We start from the raw sequence: 26,627 nt of genomic DNA, 5'->3' as shown, positions 1-26,627 counted from the left end.
GTGTAAAATGCAAAACATCAAAAACCTCTTTCTAATAAACATGCAGTACAGTACAACAACAGTTACAGTACAACCGTTGTCAGATAGAGCGCAGCAGCTGACGTTGCCAATCTACGTTACCATCAATCTACTTTACCTTCAAAGTTTTAAAACATGGTTATGAGTTGTGAATACAGTCACAGAAAACATACTGTATGTTTTCTGTGATACAGTACAGTATTGTGATACGAGCGTCTCAAGAGACTGATCTTCAGTCTTCACCTGCTTCTACATTACCATTAAATCATAATTTAACATACAGTGTGATTGAAAAGTCCCGGAATGGTGTAATATATTTTTTTACCATTAATAGATAAAGTAATGAGACTTGGTATATCAATAATAACCATAAATGTCTAATGTTTTAACTTTTTAAGCTATTATAATTTTTTCATCCCATAAGGGGACGGCCCATGAGAAGTCAGACACAATTCTTAAATAGCAGCATAGGTCGAGTTTGGTCAAATTAAAGGTCTTAGTCGGTAAAACACATTACGCCCGCTATAACTCGAACGCGACTATACCAGACTATGTCGTGATCAGTTCATTGGTTAAAACTTCAATCGATATTAAAATTAGAATTTGCTGAATGACTGCTTTTTTAGCGAATTTCCCATATAGGGAATAAGCTATTACCGTAGGTCTCATGGTAAGACCTGGACCCGGGACCGATTTGCGTTTTCCTTTTGAGGTCCCTAGAGGCCAAAAACACCATCCGTTCAAATTCATATATATATATATGTGTGTGTGTGTGTGTGTCCGTTGGCGCGATAACTCGTGCAAAAATGATCCAAATTTCCAAATTTAGCTTCAATTTAGCCTTCAAAATTTAGCCCAACCATTGAATAATAGGCTCTCCTAAAAAAAAAACTGATTCTTTCCAAATTTAGAAATTTGAAGCTAGAAATGGAAGGAGATGTCGTCAGCGAACAATGATAGCTTTGAGGAAGTTTTGCAGGAAGAGAGTTGTTGTTAACGAAAATAAGAAAACATATTTGGTTTCCTTATACAATCGGTTTTGATTGTGTTGAAAAGTGATCATAAACAGAGAAAATATTACTAGGCTAGACAGCAATCAAAATGCAAGAAAATCCAAAACCTGTTTGGTCGTATGAGGTATACTACTTTTTTCATACATACCAAATTAAAAGGGGAAAATAATATTTTCATCATCTACATGCATTTCAAATAACCTGACCCTATAGTTTATGACCCTCAGCATGGCTTCCATAGGTTCATTATAATTTTGTGTGGGATATTCTGCTTCATTGTGGCAAGAAAACATATGATTGTTGAAACTGCTATGTTCATTGTTGGCTTGTGTTTGCTTTTTGAAGTACTGTAAAAAACAAAGTACAAAAACGGTGAACAACAAAGTGAGGTATTTCAAGCTAATAATATAAATATATTGCCTTCAATTTTTTTTGTGAATTTCACAGACCAGTGGATGTTAGAGTATTAGATGCAGGATGTTTCAATATTTGTGCATTGGGCTGGTTCCAAGTTCTTGAGTCTATGTGTCTAAGCTGGACCAAATTTTCTTGAGGGCCTAATTTAAAGAGATTCCACATGACTTCGAAAATCGGAATTAGCCATCAAGGAAGTAGAACATAAAAATACCCCCAAGAAGCTTCAAGAGTACCTAAGTTTGCTGGTACAGATTTGTTAAAAATATATACAAGCAAACTCCCACAATTCACCTTTTCTCCATAAATTTGCATAAACATTTTAAATGTTCAGTTTTTTTTTTTAATTTTATTACCTTTGATCCTACAATAATGCTACAACATACAACATTATTTGTTTTTAAAGCTCTACACGTAAGGCGTAATGATAATTGGTTTTTTTTTGTTCAAGGGTACCGGTAACAATTGGAAAACACTTTTTTAATATTAATATTCCATAATAAACCGTTCCCATGCTCCAGATCTTGGTTCGGAAACTCTCTAGTTTACTCCCTACACACTCATGCCAAATGTCATACAAATCGGAACATAATTACTCAAGCTATCGTGTTTACGGACACACCGAACTACATCGTCTCGTACATATATATAAAAATACACACGAATGTATATATATACTAGCTGTACCCGCGGGCTTTGCCCCGTTTAACTTCTTAATTTTAAAGATGAGCTCGTTCGCATGGCTCAATTACGTCCTGGTTGAAGTTCGTTCGCTACGCTCACTCACCTTTAGGTTGGAGCTAGTTCGCTGCGCTCATTTGCCTTCAGGTTAGCTCGTTCGCTACGCTAACTCGCCTCCAGGTTGAAGTTCGTTCGCTACGCTCACTCACCTTTTGGTTGCAAATTAGCTGTTGTCATAAATTAAAGAAAAAAAAATAGTGCTGCACCCTGTTGGTAATCCTTGTAACTTTAATGCTATTGAACATCATAGAACAGAACCAACTTGTTTAATTGAAACAGCTGATAAGATTCATTAATTTCTTTTAAATATGAAAAATCATAAGGTTAACATGGGAAACTCCAGAGCCACTGGGGCGGAGCCCGAGGGTCCGATCAGAATAAAAACAACTTAGTTTTCCTATTTAATACCTAAAGAATCGGTGTGCCAAATTTCAGCCTCATAGGTAAATGGGAAGTGGGAGAATTAGTGATGAGTGAGTGAGTGAGTGTGTCAGTGAGGGCTTTGCCTTTTATAAGTATAGATTGTAATGACGCCTGGGAACAACAAAAAGAACAAGTAAATTGGTCCCGGGTCTATAGTGTATTCCTGTGGCGCCTAAGGCAGTTTTGCTTATTCTCTACAGGGAAATTCGCTAAAACTAAGAACTAAGAATTGGTCATTACAATATGCATAGCCTTAAAATAAGTTTTATTTGCAACTATGAATTTGTTATTCGGTTTAAAATTGGGTGTATTCCGTGTAAAATGCAAAACATCAAAAACCTCTTTCTAATAAACATGCAGTACAGTACAACAACAGTTACAGTACAACCGTTGTCAGATAGAGCGCAGCAGCTGACGTTGCCAATCTACGTTACCATCAATCTACTTTACCTTCAAAGTTTTAAAACATGGTTATGAGTTGTGAATACAGTCACAGAAAACATACTGTATGTTTTCTGTGATACAGTACAGTATTGTGATACGAGCGTCTCAAGAGACTGATCTTCAGTCTTCACCTGCTTCTACATTACCATTAAATCATAATTTAACATACAGTGTGATTGAAAAGTCCCGGAATGGTGTAATATATTTTTTTACCATTAATAGATAAAGTAATGAGACTTGGTATATCAATAATAACCATAAATGTCTAATGTTTTAACTTTTTAAGCTATTATAATTTTTTCATCCCATAAGGGGACGGCCCATGAGAAGTCAGACACAATTCTTAAATAGCAGCATAGGTCGAGTTTGGTCAAATTAAAGGTCTTAGTCGGTAAAACACATTACGCCCGCTATAACTCGAACGCGACTATACCAGACTATGTCGTGATCAGTTCATTGGTTAAAACTTCAATCGATATTAAAATTAGAATTTGCTGAATGACTGCTTTTTTAGCGAATTTCCCATATAGGGAATAAGCTATTACCGTAGGTCTCATGGTAAGACCTGGACCCGGGACCGATTTGCGTTTTCCTTTTGAGGTCCCTAGAGGCCAAAAACACCATCCGTTCAAATTCATATATATATATGTGTGTGTGTGTGTGTGTCCGTTGGAGCGATAACTCGTGCAAAAATGATCCAATTTTGATGAAATTTGGTACAAACGTGTATACCTACGTTTATTCGAACGAGTTCGCGAACCAGCATAATCGGACTATGGCAACAGGGGTTTATGGGGGGGAGGTTTTATATTTTTCCCATTTTGACCCTAAAAACTTTAAATTTCAAAATTTTTCTCTAGACCATTTTGAAGAGTTAAAAAACAAATAATTTAGTATATTGAAGTGTTTTTGAATGTTCATTGACTAGGCCTACGGAGAAAATTAAAAAAATTTTAAATTTAAAATTGCCATGTTATTTTTATGGAGAATAACTAAACTGTTGTAGTTTGCTTGTTTATGGATATATTTTAATCAAATTTGGCAATTTGGTTTATTTCATACTAAGCTATCAATATTTCAATAAAAAAACACATCTCAATATCTTCCCCGTAGCAGCAAACCTAACTACTCACTAAAATTCATGTTATTTAAATAGGAAATAAATCTGAAAATCTTTAGGGAATGTTTTAGTAGAAATCAAGCCGGGTAAATGGAAATTCGCTTAGTATGCAGGTTTGCTGCGACGGGGGTATTTAAGCTATTATAATTTTTTCATCCCATAAGGGGACGGCCCATGAGAAGTCAGACACAATTCTTAAATAGCAGCATAGGTCGAGTTTGGTCAATAAGGTGACACACTATCGATCTTTTCCCCGATCAAGACCCCGAACCGAGCAGGGAGAAGGGAGAAGGGAGATAAATATCAGCAAAATTTCACTCCGAACATTTCCCCGAACAAGTCCAACGCCAGACGAATTCTACCGAGCGCGGAAAAAGGGAGTTTAGAGAGAGATGGAGAGTGTGTGCGAGTGAGAGCGCGTTAAAAGTAGCTTTTTGAAAACTTGTCGCAAAAATAAAATATTCTAGAAAGGGTGCTTAGTTATATGTATTGATTTTTATTTGTTTTATTCATTGAAATAACGTTACAGAATGATCATTTTAATTGCCTTAAATAATATTAATGTTTATATTGATTTTGAAAGAATTTAAGACAACATCAATACTTAATTCGCTTTATAATTGATATAATTGATTTATCGGTTTCTACATTTTCAACCTTCACCAAACAAACCACAGCATTACATCTTAAATGATCATCATATATAACGGCAACATATTACCCAACATTTATTTATTTTACCAATTAAAGGGTCTAATTGCCATATTAAATTATAACTCAGCGCTAGCACAGGCGACCGCTCGGTGCGGCTCTCGCGACGGCGTACGGGGCAAAAATGTACCGTGACACACTATCGTACATCACTCCGTACATCGGACCGATCTTTTCTTTGATCTTTCGCCAAAAAACCGCCTCCAGAGCGCTCGCCTCCCTGCTCGGCCTGATGTCTGTTTCACCGTCTGGATCGGTGTACGGACCCCTGACACACTATCGAACATGCTCCCTTCGACCTCCCTTCTCCCTGCTCGGTTCGGGGAAAAGATCGATAGTGTGTCACCGTCTTAATAAGAACTGTAACTGACCATATGTAATTATCTGTCAAAATAAATGTACTTTATAATTTATATAAACTCATATAATTTAAAATAACTTTGAATGAAATGAATTAATTAGTGTTAAACGAAATAACAGTGGCTAAAAGAACGGATTGCATTATGAAAAAAGAATCACACACTCATTTTACATCCTTTGTATACTCAAAGGTGTTCGAATAGAATACAGGGGGGAGGGGAGGCTACGAATTCACTGTATACGATTCTCCCATTATCACTAGTCTACCTACAGTCACAGTCTCATCTGAGACGTTATATTTCTTATAAGCCAATCATCGGTCCCATGGGGGACACGACTCTCGGCTTCTCAAAGAGTACTGGTAATTATACCCATCACATAATACAATACAATCCAAAGCCAAGCGCGGTAGTCATTTACTAGATACTCCAAACTCCCTGCGAGTGTCGGTGGATACTGTGGATTCATAGTAAACTTCTACAGTTTTATATAGCAATATTGTCCTTTAAAAATGTAGTTTATCAATTGTAGTTTTCTTTTGTCATCGCTAAATTGGTTTATTGTGCCTGAATAATTTAAGATTGCAAATAAATAAATAAACTTCCATGTTCTTTGTACTAGTGACACCTAGCGGTTACTAGGTAAACTGCTACACACTAGTACACTCTAGCGGCGAGATGGCGAACTGCGGCGCACTTTAGCTAGTGACACCTAGCAGTAATTTGGCGAACTGCGGCACACTTTAAGTCAACAACTAAACACGTGCTTATTCCAGTAATAATCGCTAGCGACTGCGTCTCCGTCTGCTGTCTTGTGCTCCAGGAGCAGTGGTCCGCGTCAGACGCTAGCGGCTGTAGCGATAGACGCTTCTGGCAAAATAAACTAACCTAAAACAACGCAAAGCAGTGGGCAGCGGTAGACGCGGAGCGATAATCGCTGAGCGATAGACGCACGAGACGCTTCTGGCAAAACGGGCCTTAAGTTAGTGACAACTGACAACTATAGTTCGGCCGCTTAGAAAGCGACCTCCTCCAGCATTGGTTTAGCATTAGCGCGCAGGTCGTTTTCTAAGCGGCCGAACTATAGCAGCGGCTAGACGAACTGGAACTGCAGATGGCCGTGAAACTACAGTGAGTTGCAGTTCCAGGCAATTGGCACTTGTAGTAAAAGTGTTTCGCCGTGAAAACCAAAATTCCAATCTACCGGGACCAGTAAACAGGAGCATCATGGGGGTCCCTGCTCGGTTCGGGGTCTTGATTGGGGAAAATATCGATAGTGTGTCACCGCCGTCATTGGTTAAAACTTCAATCTATATTTAAACGTGGGCTTTGCCCCGTTTAACTTCATATGTGAGCTCGTTCGCATGGCTCAATCACGTCCTGGTTGAAGTTCGTACGCTACGCTCACTCACCTTTATGGTTGGAGCTCGTTCGCTGCGCTCACTTGCCTTCAGGTTAGCTCATTCACTACGCTATCTCGCCTCCGGGTAGAAGTTTGTTCGCTACGCTCACTCACCTTTTGATTTAAAATTAGCTGTTGTCAAATAAAAAAAAAATAATAGTGCTGCACTCTGTTGGTAATCCTTGTTACTTTAATGCTATTGAACATCATAGAACAGAACCAACTTGTTTAATTGAAACAGCTGTTAAGATTCATTAATTCCATTTAAATATGAGTACTAATTAGGTTAACATGGGAAACTCCAGAGCCACTGGGGCGGAGCCCGAGAGTCCGATCAGAATAAAAACCACTTAGTTTTCCTATTTAATGCCTAAAGAATCAGTGTACCAAATTGCAGCCTCCTAGGTAAGTGGGATGTTGATTTGTTTCAAAATGTAAATAAAGTTTAGTTTGTTGTTTGGATTTGTAAGGCCAGGGACACACTTACCGGCGAAACCGCCGGACGCCAGATCCGGCGGCGCCGGAGCAAGTTGAGATACACAGGAAGGCATGGGGCAGGCCACACTTCTCCGGTTCGGTGAATTTGCCGATCCGGCGGGAAAATGCTCTGGCGAAACCGCCGGATATTCTCTACCTCGCCGGACAGCCGGATCGGCGGTTTCGCCGGAGCAGTGGGTAGTGGGGCACTGTGCCAGGGTAAAAACACAGTGGAGCAGGGCAGGTAGCTGGTAGCCTGGCGGGTCGCTTAATCGCTTACTGCGATGTAGAATTAAAGCACGCGTTGTTATGGGTACGCACACAGTCGCGCCTAGCAGGTAGCCGAGAGGGTAGCAGTAAGCTAGGCGGCAAGCTAGAAGAATTGCCAAGTCGATTGTTTGGGAGCTTCAAGCGGGGAAGGCTCAACTGGGGCATGCGCAAATAGCAGAACTTGACAGCCACGTGTTCTCGAGTTTGCAAGTTCCACGCGGGACCTTTCACTGCGCATTCTTTGTATACGATGTGTTGTTTGTTTTAGTTGATTTATTTGGAAGTTGTTTTGTTTACATGAAATAAAATAATGGACGTAGACAAATTAATATCAGAGGTTATTATCTGCGTGCCATTGTGGAAACAAGTCCATCCGGACCACCACAAACGTCACGTACTCGACGATCTGTAGAATGAAATAGCGAATGAACTAGGATTCAAACAAAAGTTTATCATGTACCACTAATATTAAAAATGATAATATTAGTATCGGCGGCTGACAAGCGACTGTACTGAGCGCCACTGTGTGTATGTCCCAGCTACCCTCCAGGTAACCAGCAGTAAGCGAGTAAGCGACCAGCCAGGCTACCAGCTACCTGCCCTGCTCCACTGTGTTTTTACCCTTATGGAGATAACACAAGAACACAAGCTCAGTTTGGTGTTGTATTAAAACTTAAATTAGGTTATTTCTGAATTTCATTTCGTCCTTGATATCTCAAGTAAGGGAATCGCGTAAAGTGACGACGCCAACTATACCAGACTCAACGATCACATAAGACCAACCCCAGACTATACATGTGTTCGCCACGGGAATCACTCGAAAACGAACACAAATATTAAACTTAAAAATTTGATATAGCATTGTATTTAGACAGTGATTGTTGGTCTAAAATCTTCCTCATGAAAAAGGTTGTTCAAGTACCACGTACCACCCAATTCCTGTCGATCCAGTCCGGTTAAACCAATGTGCTTTTACAAATTGTCCTGTTAAAGAGTCGTTTCTTCTGCAGAGTGTAGTCCGGGTAAAAGATGGTCGGGTAAGAGTGAGTCTACTGTACTTCTATATATTATAATGTATGTACCTACTAAAAATTGACGTTTTCCAATGACTTACTTATGATATGATTGTAAGTTTTAAAGGAAATAAATCGATCTTATGTCTTATGTCTTGGAACTCGGATTGAGCTACAAAAACAAATTATGAAACATTTTAGGGATTTATTTGACCCCAGTAAAATATTGTTTTAGACTAGACGAAAACTAATACGAAACTAAAACATTTTTGAGTTTTCCGCGCCACTACACTGCTGCTGCGCGGCCATTGGTCGAAACTCAACTGTTCGAAGTTCCGAATCGTTCCGCCAGGTGGCAGGCAGCTCAGCATTCCATTGCTGTTGCTGGCAGCTGTAGTGTAGAAGTGATGTCTGTGTGTGTGAGGGGTGTGAAAAGCTTTCAGGTTTTGTTATGATGTAGTGATTTTATGTGTGCTATATCGTTTCTGGATTGTGTATCTAGGTTGTGCGGTATTCGGAAGGTATGGTTCAGTGTCTGAAGTTCGTTTTACGTGCGAGTGTGTCAGAAAATCGTTATACTTAAATCTTAACCCTTGGAATAGCAGTGCTGCAATGCTGTAGGATCCTGGTTAATCTGTCAATGGGGGATAGTATTTAATGGATTATCAGCGCAGAAATAAAGGTGAGTTCAATATTATGTTTCTGTTCAAATAATTGTGTTATGAGACGAGAGTAGCTTTTAGGTTAAATTAGAAACATCTGATATTGAGGGATTTGGAGACAAATTAATCTGTTGTTGACAGTAAACTTCATCAGGCCTAGCCTTACAAACAGTTACTTTTTCAGTTTTATGCCCCATATGTGAATGTAGGGCGTGGACCCATTCATAACTCTTTTTAGGCTAAATATAGTTAACATTGTTATGACGGTGGTTAACCTTGGTGAGCATAGGCCTAGGCAGATTAATATAAGAAATCCACTACACACTCAGGTACCATTCTCAATTGACCCAATACGTTAGGAGAAGTAGGTTGAGTAGGGATTTTGTTCAGGGACAAAAATAAACTTCACACCTTTAAGTTTAATTTAGTTATTTGAATATTAACAGTTTAACATTTAAGTTAGGTCCTAGGTACATACGAGGCCACAAGATAATTTCATAAACCTACGGTAACTTAATTTTAATGGTGATTTATATGAAACCCTTTCTATCAAAAGTGGTTGACTTAAGTAAATTTATTCATATTCATTGACAAAATGCCCTTTTCCTATGGAATTTTCCCTTATATTGAGTTAAGTAATAACTGAAAACCTTTTCTGGAAAGACTACAAATAAATTTTGATCTAACTTGGGGGTTAAAGTGGGGTTTCCCACTAATATTTTCATACTTAGTGGGGAGTGGGAGGGAAATATTTATAAAATAGGGGTCATCGACCAAAAGAGTGGCTAGAGTTAATTTTTTTGTAATGTTTTAGTAAAGAAATTACTATTTTACTTGGCTAAATTCATAATGTGCATATTCATAAATTTAACAGAATATTAAAGAGAATATTAAATCATAAATTTATCAAATTCATTACATATTGGGTTTCATATTTTTGTGAAACTTTCTGTTCTTAAAATTTCATTTAAACAATACCTATGAGTAACTTAGATTATACCTGCACAGTACTTAGTCCTGGGGAAGACAATTTGAGTGTAGTGTAAGGCATAACGACGAAATGCCCTAAAGGACTAATGGTATAACTTATCACATTCCAAATGCCTACTTCCAGAAGAAAACGAGAATATACATGTCCCATTAATATTAATTTTTCTGTGTCTTTGGTAGGCAATGTAGGTCATCAGGTTATCTACCGTTCTTCCTCAGACACTACAATAAGCTATGATGACATTCTTTAAATACTAATTTTATTCTGTCAGTGCACTATGTTCCCCATCTGAAATGTATAATTTTACATCAAGTAGTTAATTATAGTACACTAGCGGTAATGGTAAAATCAATTTGTTCATGTAAAGTTACTTATTTACTACTGTTACCGTTAGGCTACCAATATACAACACAATGGAACATACTTTCGAGATTACATGCAAAAACAAGTATATTTAGGTGAACAGTTATCAAAATAAAATAATTAACAATTAAAATAAGGGAGGGCTATAAAACGAATGAATCTTTATTCCAGCAATGCCAACATAATGACACTAGATTTAAACAAATAGTCAATAACAAATTACATAAATGTGACATCAATAGAAAAATAAATAATATTAAATCTATAAAATAAGTCTAGTTGACTTAATTAATGTATTGCGCCCTACATACTTACTTGCTTGTAAGTATGACATGTAAGTAAGACATTGTAAGTATGCTTGTAAGTACATAAAAGTAAATAGGCAATAAAAAAATCAACGGGCAGCAATCATACTTTGTACAAATTATAAAACTGTAAACCTACTTTTAAGCCTCAATCATCACCTATAATATTTTTAATTACCTTAGTTAGTCCATTATTCCCTAATGTGTAGTGTCAGAACTAGTCGTAAACGATTTCAGCTTTATGTTTTAATAGTGCTATTTAGGTTATAAAAATCAAATATATTTATGTTTGGTATCCTTTCACATACAGTAGTTGAATTCTATGCACCGTAATTGAATACTGTCGTTAAAAAAGGTATTTTCAGCCAATTGACTATATGGACTACCAATTGACAATTGACTGCTATTTACCGGTAATCATCTTGTTAGATGCAGTGAATCTAATTAATTTAATTTTCGCTAATTTTTCTTTACTAACTTTTTGCTGCCGGTACAGTAGGCCTATATCGTCATAACTTGCAGTAAGTTTCAAAGTGAACGAAACTCAGTTATTTTTGTGTTTACTCAAAACATTCTTCAATTTTAATCTATTCTTAATTTTTATACCGTCACTACTCACTAAACAGCTCACTATAAGTATAAGTAGACGGAATATTTTGATACACGACTCCCTGGTCTCATTTACATGCAGCTATTGCGTGGTGTACCGTCACTGCAGCAGTATGTAATTCAGTACTGCCACTGATCGTTGGTCATTTACAAGACTTTTTCACTTTAAGTGTGAGAAATATTGTGTACTGTATAAATAAATACCCCCGCCGCAGCAAACCTGCAGACTTAGCGAATTTCCATTTGCCTGATTGGATTTAAACTAAAATGTCTCCTTAAAAATATCACATTTAGCCTATTCCCTGTTTAAACAGAATTACTGTAGTTTAATGAGTACTTAGGTTTGCTGCAACAGGGAGGGTAAAATGTTTTTTTTTTATGTAAAATGTTAAAAGGTAGGCCTACTGTGGTTTAGTAAGAAATTAATGTATTTTCCAAATTTGATCAAAATTATGTTCATAAACAAGCAAACTACAACAGTTGACTTATTCTCCATAAGAATAACATAAGAATTTTAAAATTACAATTTTTTTTGAATTTTCTCCGTAACAATTAGGCGCATTATAACGCTTCAATATACTAAATTATTTGTTTTTTTAAGCTCTACAAAATGGTTTAAAGAGAAATTGTGAAATTTTGTGTTTTTAGGGTCAAAAAAGGGAAAAACCCATTTTTACCCCATAAACCCCCGTTCCCATAGTCCGATCATGCTGGTTCGCGAACTCATTCAAGTTTATCCCGCCTTACACCTTCAAACCAAATTTCATCAAAATCGGACAAAAATTACTCAAGTTATCGTGCGGATGGACACACACACATATATATATATATATATATATATCTATATATAGATATATAAAAATTTGAACGAATGGTGTTTTTGGCCTCTGGGGACATCAAAATGAAAAAGTAAATCGGTCCCGGGCTTAGGTCTTACCATGAGACCTACGGTAATAGCTACTTCCCTATAGGGAAATTCGCTAAAAGCTTGCCATTGTGGCATTATTAAAACAGCTTAAATTCTGTTAAGACAGCGTTTCTGATTTCAGTGATTGTATTGTGTTGTTAAATAATGTGAAATTCATACACAGCTATTAAAATTGTATCAGCAAACCTAAGTGTTCATTAAACCTGTATTTTTAAATAGGGAATCAATTAATTAGGTCATATTTTATTTAAATGGTTTGCTGTGGCGAGGGTAGTTTGTTGCTAAATAGGGATTAGGCTAATTGATCAACTATTAGGACTAACTTTTTTTAGCATCAGGGCATCATTAAATGATTATGGATGTAAACAAACCTACGAAAAATGTTTAATACATCGTGAACCTAGTTTAGCTGTTCAATAACCTACGTTTGCGAATCAATAAATGAAATTACGATCTCAAAAGGATATGTTGGATAAGCTGGATTAGCTCTTGAAATAGTTACATTATTAATTTTTTTCATGTTTGTGTTAAACGTTTCCTTTTCTAAATCAGCTAGCCTTCGTTTGGAGGGATTTATTTAATTTTTATAGTCCTACTATGAAGGATTTTGTAACAGTGATTGGAATTGTAGGAGATAAATTTTGTTTTTCTATTTTTAAATACAGGGGTTCGTGTTGGTTCAAAATAGTTATCAAGGGTTGTTGACCCTGGTGGCTTATCACGTATCAAAGAGAGTAATAGACCAGAATCGATTGCAAAAGAAATTATTTTTTCTAAAATTAAAGTTAATCAGTTGTGTAACAAATGGATAGTAAAAGTGGTTTTCTTCTTCGTTTTTTTCTAAGATTCATAGACTAACCAACACAAGTAGAGATTCAAGAGATTCAAGATATTAACTATACCATTCAGCAATAAATACAATAGGTAGGTAACGTCAAAACTATGCTAAAAATAAGACAAACCAATTCATATAAATAAATGAAACCATTACAAACCATGCTGAAGTTGGTTAATCTCACACAGCAAACAAAGCAGCAAACCATGCAGCTATGGCAAAAAAAAGAAAAGAAAATGAAATTGTGACACATACCTGAGGTATGTGTTCAAGTAGGCTTCTCACCCCATTGTAAATTTTGAAGCTAGTTTTTCGTGTCTAGTTCGGGTCGCCGGAATGGTCGCCCCCGGAAACATCACCCCCCAGGCTAAACGTGACGTCACGAAACCAGACAACCAGCTGGTATAAAATCTATGTCCGCGACCGGAATCGCACCCCCCCAAGGGCTTGACAAGTAATTTATCAAAGTCTAGTTGATACGAACTAATTATGTTATTAATTTTAATTCAAACAAGTAGAAACGGAAAGGTCTCCCCCGGCAAGGCATCCCCTATGTACACCCCGGAATCGTCCCTCCCTGAAACGCTACCCCTAGTAGGGCTGGGCTGCTCGGTAGCCTACCTGCTGGCCGTCCTCCTCAGTCCATTGTTCTGAGGGTCGGCCGCTAGTTCATTATTATTGTCGCTTGGACAACAGCTTTTCCACAGAAGTAAATTGCAGACGCTGTGGTGGAATATCAATCAGTAGATTTAGATGAGTATGAACTTCTAAGACAACTAAATAATACGAGCAAAGATTGGCTTTAAAAATGATTCTTTTATACTTAATTCATAACCAACGATAATGCGTAAAGTATACATTTTTTCTGTTGCATTAAATAGTAGTTATAATTATCAACTTCAGTAAACTTACCTTACACCCTATGGTAATTGTTAAGCAACACATTTGTTAAAAATAGAATAATTTCTAAATGTATTAAAAATGAATCGCATTGCTTTAGGTTTGGCCCCGATTTAATTCATAATTTGAAAATTAGAAACAGATTATTAAATAAGAATAAACATAATAATATCTTTTAGGGGATTAATCCCTTAAATTTAACTAAATAATTAATTGTTAGTAATTACAAATATGTAAATGATACTATTCTAAAGGTTATGCCAAAAAGTACCTTAATTCAGAAACAGCCTAGGCTAGATTCATATCACTGGAATAGAGTCAAAATATAATGAAAGTATAATCAAAATATCAGAATCACTTTAAATCGAGAAGAGGACTTGCAATCAGTGTTGATATACCAATAAATTAGTTTTGTTATAAGATGTATATGTTTAGAAAACCTTTTTACTACTGAAGTTTGCAAAATTATGTTTCATAATTACTAAGGGGAAGATATACGTGAGTAAATGTTGAGCTGTAAACTTGTATTACATCGCTTAAACGATAGTAAAATTCGTATATATTCCAATTAATGTATCACAAAGTGCCAATTTTAATCAAAAATACCCCCGCCACAGCAAACCTGCAGACTAAGCGAATTTCCATTTGCCTGATTGGATTTACGCTAAAATGTCTCTGTAAAAATATCACATTTATTCCCTATTTAAATAACATTAGTTCAATATATATCAACTAGGGATCCCGTGCGGCTCAATGAGCCGCCTAGTATGAAACATAACGCAGAGGAAAACCTTAGCCTACACTTAAATTCTAGTAACTTTAGTTACATCTTAGAGTTATTTGAAAACTTGTTAGAAACTAATTTTAAATATCTCTAATGGCGTCACCAAGGTTCACCTACATCATTTCTGCTCTCGATTTTAACTGATAACTTCTAATGAATGCTAAACGATCTGCCTCAATTTGAGTTAATATGTTGCAACAAAGTTTTTCCAGCATTGAGAATTATTGAAGAACACTGTTGCCGTAATGATAACCTTTCTTAAGTAATTAAAGTTGGGCCATTTTATTCCTTTGATTTGAGACATCCCCCGATCAAACGAATTTTCTTCGTAGAGTAACCTGAAAAGTGGGGTGATGTCAACCATTTCATGTGCTCCTTTTTTACCCACAAACTCGGGTTTACCAACTGGACAGCCATAACAATTGCCATAACAACTGGACAGCCTGCTTTGAATAGGCTAAAGCAGCAAACCCATTGAAAGTTGGTTAACGTAATTTTAACAAAATGTTTTGAAATATCTCGATCTGTCAGTGTCTGAAGTAAACATTTCTTGCATGCATTCATTTGATCTGACAATTAGGCAAGTTTCTTTCCCACCGTGACAACACTATGAGCTTCGTATATTTTTTCACTTCGAAAGTAAGTTGCATAGCAGAACTGGCAAACATTATTCATCTCACAAAGTGAATGTGTATCTACACATTCACTTCACATCTTCACATTCACAAAATATCTTATTATCAATTGTGTCCTACTACCGTGTTCAATATTTCTTCTTTGAACTTGAGGAATTTTCTGTTCTTCCAACAAAACTGATTTGAACTGTTTAACTTGGTCTTAACCTACTATATTACAAACATCAATATTTACTCCCAAAAAGCTAAAAGGTTTCTTTTTATAAACAGCTGTTTTTGTTTTTAAATTTGTTCTATGTATTTCTTATGGGGAAAACCCGACCTTTGAGAGGGTCTCGCGCCCTTAAGAGTAGACATTTTAAAATTCTATAACCTTATTGCAAAACTACATATTGAGACGATTTTTTTTGACACTTTAAACGTTTATAAGGGAGGAGTTGCGTTAACAAAATACGGCTTCACGTATTATATATATAGATAGATAGATATCAATATCAATTGATATGGGGACGCCACCTAGGTGCGTATTTTAACCCAAATATGAGTGTAGAATGGTGTGAGATGATCTGTGTAGCTTTGTTACTGACTAAGATCAGCTGTTTCATTAGCTAGGATCATTTATTTAAAGCCCAATGCAAATTACAGACGAATTCCATAAATCAATACTCTGAGAATAGTGGATACTATACTTAGGATTATGTTCTCTTGCAAACTTTAAAGTTAAATACGTATTAATATTCTGCGAACTACGGTAGATTTAAATGTGTAATTTTCAAAACAATGGGCGACCGTTCATGGAATAACTGTACTACTTCAATGTCAATTTAGTTATTTAATATCAGCAATGTGAAATCATGAAATAAAGGGAATGTGACACGGTTGCTTACTTCTCTATCAACGCAAACGTAAACATTGTGAGCTTTTTCCTGTTTATTGCCGAAGAAACTAACCAATATTTACTTTCTAAATTCTTTTTACGGGAAAGAGTCCTTCGCCAATATCAAGTCAGGAATATTCTCGATGCATTTATTTTAGTATAAAATCCAGACAATTATTTATACATCATTTATTGCTCAATGTTTACAATTTAAGAATTAGAATTAGGAAATGTGAAAATATGTTTGTCAAGTGTGTACTGTATTATGATGTTGAGTGGTTGAAGCAGGCTCATATTAATATGAGTTGATTCCTTACTTAATTTTTACTATTACTATAAACATTTTATTTCATTTCCACGTGTTTCAAATACATTTCATGCGTTGACGGAAAAAAAACTATATGTAATTTACACATCATCTATATATATAAAAGGCAAAGCCCTCACTGACTGACTCACTCACTCACTCACTCATCACTAATTCTCCCACTTCCCATTTACCAAGGAGGCTGAAATTCGGTACACCGATTCATTGGGCATTAAATAGAAAAACTAAGTAGTTTTTATTCTGATCGGGCTTCCGGGCTCTGCCCCAGTTGCTCTGGAGTTTCTCATGTTAACCTTATGATTTTTCATATAAAAGGCAAAGCCCTCACTGACTGACTCACTCACTCACTCACTCACTCATCACTAATTCTCCCACTTCCCATTTACCAAGGAGGCTGAAATTCGGTACACCGATTCATTGGGCATTAAATAGGAAAACTAAGTAGTTTTAATTCTGATCGGGCTTCCGGGCTCTGCCCCAGTGGCTCTGGAGTTTCCCATGTTAACCTTATGATTTTTCATATTTAAAAGGAATTAATGAATCTTAACAGCTGTTTCAATTAAACAAGTTGGTTCTGTTCTATGAGGTTCAATAGCATTAAAGTTACAAGGATTACCAACAGGGTGCAGCACTATTATTTTTTTTAAATTCATAACAACAGCTAATTTGCAACCAAAAGGCGAGTGAGCGTAGCGAACGAACTTCAACCTGGAGGCGAGTTAGCGCAGCGAACGAGCTAACCTAAAGCTTCAACCTAAGGGTGAGTGAGCGTAGCGAACGAACTTCAACCAGGACGTAATTGAGCCATGCGAATACTTATGAAGTTAAACGGGGCAAAGCCCGCGGGTACAGCTAGTTTGATGTATAAAATTAAGGGGAAATGTCTAGAGAAAGCACAATATCAAAGTGTTAATTTGTATTTATCTTAATATCCACAACATTTGCGTAATAATGCCATATACTTCCCATTCTTGCGAGTTCAGTCGAACGGTGGTAATATGGGACAGTCTCTACCCTTGTGAACAATAGCTGGCTCGAGTCACGAGCCCAAGCCCTACAGCAGGTATACCGGGGGTGATCATGGAAGGGGGGGACCTTTCCGGGGTGTGCATTTTGAAAACGATCGGGGTTAACGTATCCGGTTAACATCAATTATTGTAATTAGAAAATCTGGTGATTGTATATGATAAGTGAATATAATTATCTAATTAATGCTCAAACTCAAAAATAACTCGTCTTATCGACGAGTGCATGCTGCAACTGAAATTGAGTGTCCGCGGCCGGAAACATCACCCCCCAGTCTCTGACGTCATTATGACGTAGGGGGGTGATGTTTCCGGGGGCGACCTTTCCGCGTCCCCTCTAGTTCATGTTGGTGACACTGATCTCTAGTGCCTACGAAATTTCGTTTATATTATTTTAGAGTTAATTTCATGATTTGTGCTTTACTGTTTGGTTATATAACTAAGGGACGAGTTATTGTTTATGATTAGATCGTCTTATTTGCTAAATGAGATTTTAAATTACCGAAATAACAAGAAACAAGTTGTAAACAAAACACAACCTCTTTTCACTGTCTTCAGCTGATCCATAAGGATGAGAAATCTACTAAGGGAATGCTTGGAGCATTTATGATTGATTGCAAAATGTGAGCATTTGCATTACAAGAACGAAATTTAAGTTTGATTATGCATTTTAATTGGTGACAATCCCAAGACATTGCTGCCTTAGTTTCTCGGTTCTCCACGCTACTAACTAACCGAACCAGGAGTTACTACAAGTTATTTTTTCCCTATATAGGAATCTTTGTATTGTTTGATCGACGTAATGTTCCTTTGGTGCTTAAAACAACATTTAACATTTCCATTTCACAACAATAATTCAAATCATCATAATCAAATTCCCACTAAAAACTACTTTGTAATCTTTAAATTTCCAAACACACCCCACACTGTAAAGTCGATTCATGCATTTTTTTTGTCGACTCATTTGCTGTAAAGGCAATTCAAAAAATGCCTGGAGATACTATGGATTAGTACCTACATAGCAAATTTCATCAAAATCGGACTGCAGGTGTGGTTTGTAGCTCTGTACACATCCACACATACAGACACACACTAAGACATCACTTCGAAAACCACTTTTTTGGGTTCAAGGATATGTCCACTCAAAAGTCAAACTCAAAAATTTTGACGAAAACAATACTTTCTCCATACATACGCAAAGATATAAAGGGGGAGAAAGTAAAAACACATATAGTCACGAAATATTTGTTTCCGCACTCAAAGTCGTGTACGCCAGGGTAAGCCGCTGCGCCAGACGCCCTGGGAGTCGTAAATAAGAGGGATGCGGGGTGGTGCAGTGCGTAAGTAACCCTAATTAACCTTGCACGGGGTCCAATCTTCGAGCGCGTATATCATCTGGTGTGTGAGACAATATCTTCATTACTCCATTATGTAACGAACCACAACCTTTGCTGTGTTAACGTAATCTAGTGTCTTCTGGTGATTTCACGTTCCTGGTGCCCATGTAGATTTGTGAATATTTTAGTGTTGATTTGGTAAGGCATTTTTTAATGTGGTATTTGATGTTTTCTATGCCAAAATGACATGTTTTTTTGTTTTTGAAAGGGAACGGTCCAAACCCTGGTCGCGTCTAACGTTAACGTGTGATTTAATTGCAAACGTAAATCAAAAACAAAAGGACATTATAAGGGACGAGTTGTGAAAGAAGTTGGGTGTTGAGGGAAACTTATTATGATATGAAGCTAAATCCATAACACTGTGCGAACATTGATAAAGCGGACAGTAATTGTAGAGGAAACCTTTATGCATATCAGAAGCCCTTCTGAGAGAATTCTATGAAGAATGTACATATCAATCAATTACCTATATCAATTATTTAAGATGGGGACGCCACAATGTGCGTATTTTTTAACACAAATATGAGTGAAGGATGAGTGTAGGATGAGTGTCGCGATCTTGTAGTCTTAACACCAACACTAAGTAGTAATTTTATACCATCGTGGTTCAATCGACGATTTTAAAGATCTAAATGTTAATCAAATCTATATAGATTTTGTTAGTTTGACAAGTAGTTGTAGTAGGCCTACATAGTATAGTTTTCATATAATTGACAAGGGGAGAACTTGTCAGATTTACATTCGGATTTTGCTGATTCAACAACCAAGGTAAAACAATTCGTAATTTGAACTAAATTATACTGATCATTAAAAAGAATATTAATAGCCTTGGATAAAAGTCAATTATCTTATTCGCTGATCGGACGAATTGCGCTTCTAAAAGTCAACAAAAATTAACTGGACCGAAGTTTCCTCCCCCAAACATAAACTGAAATATCTAAAGATTATATATCACATTCTGACATTATCTAAAAGAATTTCAGGTTCCAGAAGTGTAAAATACAATTTCATGTGTGTTATGGTGGTTGGAAGGTAAATTTGGTGGCTTTATGTTGGCAATGGTAGAGGAAGGGGGTGAATTGTTTAATACCATGCTACCTTCTGTCGGCGACGTTGATTAATATATCAGCTGTTTGGGGCATGGGTAATGCAAACAGCTGGTTGTACAAAGCAAACAGCTGGTTATACAATGTACAGAATACAAAACACCTGTAAAATCGACTTTGGATACGGCAAGTATATTTTTCTTCCTAATAAATCAAGCCTGTCTTGATGTGAGTTTCATGTTTGGCTAATTTAAGTGCGCTGATGTCAACTAAATGTTTTCTTTCATTTTTTCTTTCATCTTTCATCATAGTGTTTTTTGTTCAAATTGTTTTGAAGTGGGTGAATGATAGCAAACTAACAGTAAAAATACGGAAGTACTCAACATATACCGTAAGAAACACATGGGAATTGGCTTCAGCTGATAATGATAAAACATCAAGAGAGTATGTTTAGAGAGAGTATGTAAAATATATGTTAATTACTAGTCAGTCAACAGTAGTCGGGTTTAAAAAAGTAAAATAAATGACTGATGAAAATTATATATATTTAATACAGTTTCAAGTATTGCAGTGTTTTAGTTACATCATTACAATTTATTCGGCAAATATATAGTTACTGTTCAATAACAAAAGAAATAAATCATTTTGATGACCACAGTCCACGTATACATTCATACTTTAAAATGTAATATGCAAGATGCTGTTAGATAGCCTACACCATCAGGCGTTAAATACGATTTTACTCAGAATAATGTTTTAATTCCAACAATTTAATAAAACGTGTTATTTCCTGATAAGAGTCTTCCTTAGTGGTAGCCATGTTGGATTTCTTCCCCATAAGAACAATGTTAAACATTACATCATTTGTGGACACGTAACGGCGTTATTTGTTAAGATATAGCTTTGAAATTTATAATTTGTATTTTTAACATAATAGACTCGTGACTGAGGTTTTTGAATTTCGAAAATCCATTTTCATTTCCTTTCAATAATTAGCTTAATTTTAAGCTAATTAATAATCAATTATTCATTATAAAAATTAAAAATTGTGAAATAAAAAACGTCAATCTCTAGAGGACCGCAATTCCTTAAATTTAACTCCTTATCCATAATTATATGACAATTTGCTGATGAGATATTTGGACCCAAAGTTAACATTGTTCTTATGGGGAAGAAATCCAACATGGCTTCCACTAAGGAAGACTCTTAAAATATATGAAGTAGTTAAAACGCGTTTTGAACTAAACCATCCAGTTTAGTTTAAAACGCGAGGGAATAATTTAGTGGAATTCCAGCCAGGTAGATGGAAATTCGCTTAGTCTGCAGGTTTGGGGGTATTTTAATTATTGTTAAATTTTCTTATTAATTCTAAGCACTTGCCCACCCCCACACTGCATCCTTGGCTAAGAGTAGCCTTTATAAGCCCAACGCCAGACATCTTTCATTCTGCCCCAATTCAGCCATAGCCCACTTGTTAAGGTATTTATAAGAGGATCCTTGCTCGATAACGCTTCCGTCCCTCGCAGCTGTCACGACAAAAAATACCCCTTCGTCTGCCCGGCCGAATCTGCATTTCAAGCGGCTCATTGTAAAAACCGAATGTCAACACATGCTCGCCATGTGACCGCTGCGTAACGGATGTGTGACGGCGAATTTGATAGTTTTGTATAGAGAATAGTACAGTACATTTAAAAGTTACCGTTGATAACAGGTGAAAAGAGAATATGTGTGGTAGAATAATATTATGTAATAAAGGGCGGGCGAGACAAAAGTGGCAACGTCGCAGCCCCGGCCTGCCAAAACAGCTGTTGCACTGTGTTTATGTTTACACGTTTGTTATTACTACAGCAATAAACCGGCCGGAGCGACTGCGACGCGACGTTGCCAAACTTCTCAAATTAAACATTTTAATCCCAACTGGCCCTAGGGGTTGTCCCCTTATTTCTGGGGTTGATTCCGTTTTTCGATCAAGGTAACAATGCAACTGTCTGTGACGAAGTTTGATGGGAAAGACCCAACTGAAATAAACTGTGGATAGCTGGAGTGGAAGTTAACGGTAAGGGTGGAATAAGAAGTTCTAGACAAATTCTCAGTAGGTCAAATAAGAAATAAAATTGATAAATAATGCTTAAAAAGTGTTTTGCTGTCCTTTGGCTTCGTGATTTCAAGATGATGTATTTTCTTCCTCCGTAACCTTCCTCTTCGTGCTCTAAAACAAAAATATTCCGTTCAAATATCTTTTTTACTGCTAGCATTTGAAAAATATTACGTGAAGTCGGCCTTTTACGTTGTTGTTGTTAGGGGTTTTGTGGTTTTGGAGCCTCACGAGATTTCTAGTAGCTTTCATCATTGGCTATACAGGGTGTCCCATACCACCCGGCCAGCTTCTATAGCTCAAATATGAAAGCAAATAGAAACCTAATTGCAATTTAATTAATCTTCCAAGTTTAACAATCTGGGTAGTATTTTATTTTTTTAGACATAATTAGTTTCAATCGAGACCTATACGTGTAAATTTACAACAGAAAACACTCAATAAAGCATAAAAATGCCTACACCAATTTTGCTACAGCTCTTTAACCAATAAGATACCAAAAAACATTAAATGCAAAAATTGTAGCTAATTTTAAGGGCTACAATTTGGTTTGTAATGAAACCCATGTTGCATTTTGAAATTTTGAAAATGTGTAACATTAGTTAACAGTCAGGAAAAGGATTGAAACCACAGTTAAGCTCATTTAGCAATTAAAGTGTTATAAAAATTTGAACCACCCCCACGAAATTCTACCTCTTTGCAGTGAAAAGTAGTTAAAATGTATATTTTTTGTACGTTTTTTCAACACCCTGTAAATCGGGATAAAAATCGTTTAAAAAGTTTTTCACTTGGATACTCAGGACTCAAAGACCTTTAAAATGAGGTATAACAAGACCCCCTTTACATTTGAAAATATCCCAAAAGCCACCCCCAAAAATCTGCCATTTGGGGTGCTTTTTTTAGTTTAAAAATAAATTATCTGAATTCCATGGGGTCTAAATAGGGTGTTCCAGTTGCAATTAGGCTTCTATTTGCTTTCATATTTGATCTATAGAAGCCGACCGGGTGGTTTGGGACACCCTGTATATTATAGTACCATCAAATAATTTCCTAATCCATAATATCTCTAACAATATGAACTGTAAAATCACAATGCAACGAGTCCTCTCAATCAGTACAGAATGGTCATGCAATGCAATATTGATGTTCGAGTCCAGTTGATTATGCATACTTTAGCATAAACCTGCAGTTGATTATGCATCTCTGCATAAACCTGCAGTTGATTCACACCCTCCCTCCATTTTGATGAAAGATATTTCATATCCACTGCGTCCCGTCACACCTTCGCGTTTAACTGTTAAATTAGAACTACGGTTATAAAACTTTTTATTAAAAATTCAGATTGAGTTTGAACATTTATTTTGCCTTTACACTACTTATTCTGCTGGAGACTTGGAAAATTAGTATATTACGTTGACTAAAAATTAACACCTTGTTCCTTTAAAAATCTAATCTTGCAGAATTTCGAACTTAATCATGTCTCTACATTCATGCCAAGTTTCATAAAAAATACCAAAATTACGTTAGTTATCGCGTTCATAGACACAGAAAAATAGCCTATACACATCTAGGATTTTTCGTGCCACCTACCAACGGCAATAGCTTCTTCCCAAAAGAGAAATTTGTTAAAACGCCACTGAAATAGAAATTCCAAGTTCCATCCCCTACGTCAGGTCTAGGAGGTGGTCAGGGTGTGTCCGTTGTGTAGTGGCGCCCAATACACCTGTCAGCTGTCTGTCACCTGTCTGTCAGGCGGTCTGCAGGTCTGCTGCACCCTGGTGAGTCAACGGCGCGATGTCTGTAAAAGGCGCGGCCGCCAATTGGACCGTCACAACCCAGCCTTTTGCGGCTTCCAGACCTTCAGACTTCAGATCTGCCCTTGACCCACAGAAGCAGTCTGGCAGTGTTAACTCTCGTTGCAAACATGATATTTTGGGACAATTGGAGAGGAGACAGAAAACTCACAATTCCCACTCTTCATCAAGTGTGCGTTTGCAGTTTAGTTTCCCAAATGTTTACCTTTAGCAATCACACAATACAAGCATTACCTGATCCTACATCTACATTCTACCTACATACTTGGCATATGTTTATGGTATATATGTGGTCCTATATCTACGTACTCAGTCCTATATCTATGTATTCTGTCATACAAAATTTACGTACTCTGTCGTGTATCGACGTACTTCATGATCCTACGTGGACCTACGTACTTGGTCCTACATCTACGTACGTGGGGTATATCTACGTACTTGGCCTATATCTATGTACTGATCCTACGTGGACCTACATACTTTATCCTATATCTACTTACTCTGTCCTATATCGACGTACTTGATCCTACGTGTACCTACGTATTTGGTCCTATATCTATGTAGGCCCCTACACTGTTCTATTTGTACATACTTGGATTTGTCTTCTACCTAATCGACCCTATATCTCCGTACTTGGTCCTATATCTATGTACTCTGTCCTACAAAATCTACGTACTCTATTCTATATCGACGTACTTGATCCGACGTGGACCTACTTACTTGGTCCTATATCTACGCTCTTGGCCCTATATCTACGTACGCTGCCCTATATCTACGTTCTTGGCCCTATATCTACGTTCTTGGTCCTATATCTACCTTCTTGGTCATATATCTACGTACTTGGTCCTATATCTACGTAGGCCGAGGAGGCTGCAGCAGTGGCGGTGCGTGTCGGCACGCCGTCTGTAATGGCGGGGCTTTCTCCCGCCATAATTGACAGGTGAACTAAGGTTATCCGCTTTCTCGCGGGAAAAATGCTGATTGTAATGACTGACTGTAATAGTTTAGATAATGTAATAATCAGCCTTGTAACCACTGTTTGGTTGTGAAGCTTGTGAGGTTAGAGGGTTTGATTTACTGCCGAGGAAATTAATCTCATCAAAAAGCACAACATTTGGATATTTGTAAATTTCATAAACCATGTTAACTTTCTTACAATTAATTAACAAACCAATAAATAGTTGAAGCAACCACTTTCTTTTCTAGATTTGTTTATTAAAGGCTATCTGTTTTAGTTTTGCTTTCGTGTGGGTGTCGTCTGGTCTAAAAACAGCTCTTCCAAAACACTTCAGGCTTCCCTTGTTACACGATCACTGCTGTAATTCTATCCCTACAAAATAACGACCCGACAACAAACACGATACTTTATCGTGTCGTCCTTAGTGGAGACCGTTCTCGCTTTGAAATTTGAGTAGAAAGAAATCTAAGCTAAACTAAACTCGATACAAACTGAGGGCATTTAATGCTGGATGTGCTGTTTTATTTTCTCTCAAATAATCTTTTTTTCGATTGTTAGTTTATTCGTGTTGGAATGCGGTTTTGCTAATTTGAAACTATACTTCCATTAATTACATGATAATACACGAAACATATTTCTCCTCGACCTACTCATGCATTCTCTTTTATAGTCCAATTACGCAACAAGAAAATGTTATCGCATTATATTCCCCTAAATACCTTTGTAAACGGTTTACAAAGTTTACGCTGTCAAACGTTTGACTTTACAAATTGGTTAAATAGGTAATAAATTTAATTGCCTTGTATTTAACAAAAGATTCAGTATGACCAAACAAAAGAAAGTGAAAAATCGTGTGCATATCTTGTTATTGTAGATAATGTTTTCCGGTAGTTTCATTGGACTTATACAAATTTGTTCAAATGTGTTATTTTGTTTGGACCAACACCACATGGACCCGTGGGAATAGATAATTATTGTTGAACAACCAACATGTTTGTTAGCCTATCAATATTTAGTGAAAAGCTGTTTGCTCAAATTTAATAAGTGATGGTCTGAGCTTATTGTGACTCTCACAGAACATAAGAAAATACATTTAGATAATACATTTTGGCTAAAACGTACTTATATTAAAAACAATGTGTTTAAAAATTGTTTTTAAGTTTTATAACGTGCATTGCAATACAAAAAGTTGATGATGAATAAGATTTGATGAGTCCTCATTACGGTAATGACTCATAAATCGAAGTACCTTAACGAATGTCTTAGTTATTGCTCCAAGTCAATTGTCCCTACAAAAATGTTAGTTGCTTTGTTCCTTACATGGCCGAATCATTGTTCTCATCTTAAAAAAGATTAAAAACACACTTTAGTATGTAATTATTACTTCAACAGCCGTTTCTGACCTATCATTTAATTATTGCTTGATTGTTGTCTAAGTTATTGCTCCAAGTCAATTGTCCTTACAACAATTTTAGTTGCTTTGTTCCTTACTACATTGCCGATTCATTGTTTTCTTCTTGTAAAAGAATAAAAACACTCTACAGTATTTGAATATTATTAACTTCAATAGCCGTTTCTCTCCTTATCATTTAATTCACTACTATACTTTTTTCAGGTTGAAATCTTACAATTGTCTACAAATCTTGTTTAAGATTGGAATATTATTGGTT

General features: G+C 36.5%; 2 protein-coding genes across 4 annotated transcripts in view; one reads left to right on the top strand and one right to left on the bottom strand.

The window, feature by feature from the left end:
• Positions 1 to 26,627, bottom strand: part of LOC128985469 (uncharacterized) — a 121,705-nt gene that overhangs the window by 15,393 nt on the left and 79,685 nt on the right. The window lies entirely within an intron of this gene.
• The window catches only part of LOC128985466 (uncharacterized protein CG43867), a 424,696-nt gene continuing 406,898 nt past the window's right edge, over positions 8,830 to 26,627 (top strand). For all 3 annotated transcript variants that reach the window (XM_054404962.1, XM_054404961.1, XM_054404960.1), the window contains exon 1: positions 8,830 to 9,087. The gene's annotated coding sequence lies outside the window, so the exon portion shown is untranslated. The remainder of the gene's footprint in view (positions 9,088 to 26,627) is intronic.

Source organism: Macrosteles quadrilineatus, unplaced genomic scaffold (assembly GCF_028750875.1).
Source record: "Macrosteles quadrilineatus isolate MER2022 unplaced genomic scaffold, UCM_ALF_1.0 Scaffold_2__2_contigs__length_208266976, whole genome shotgun sequence".
Classification (NCBI taxonomy): Eukaryota; Metazoa; Arthropoda; class Insecta; order Hemiptera; family Cicadellidae; genus Macrosteles; species Macrosteles quadrilineatus.
The sequence above is the reverse complement of the archived record's forward strand: the minus strand, read 5'-3'. Positions and strand labels throughout refer to the sequence as shown.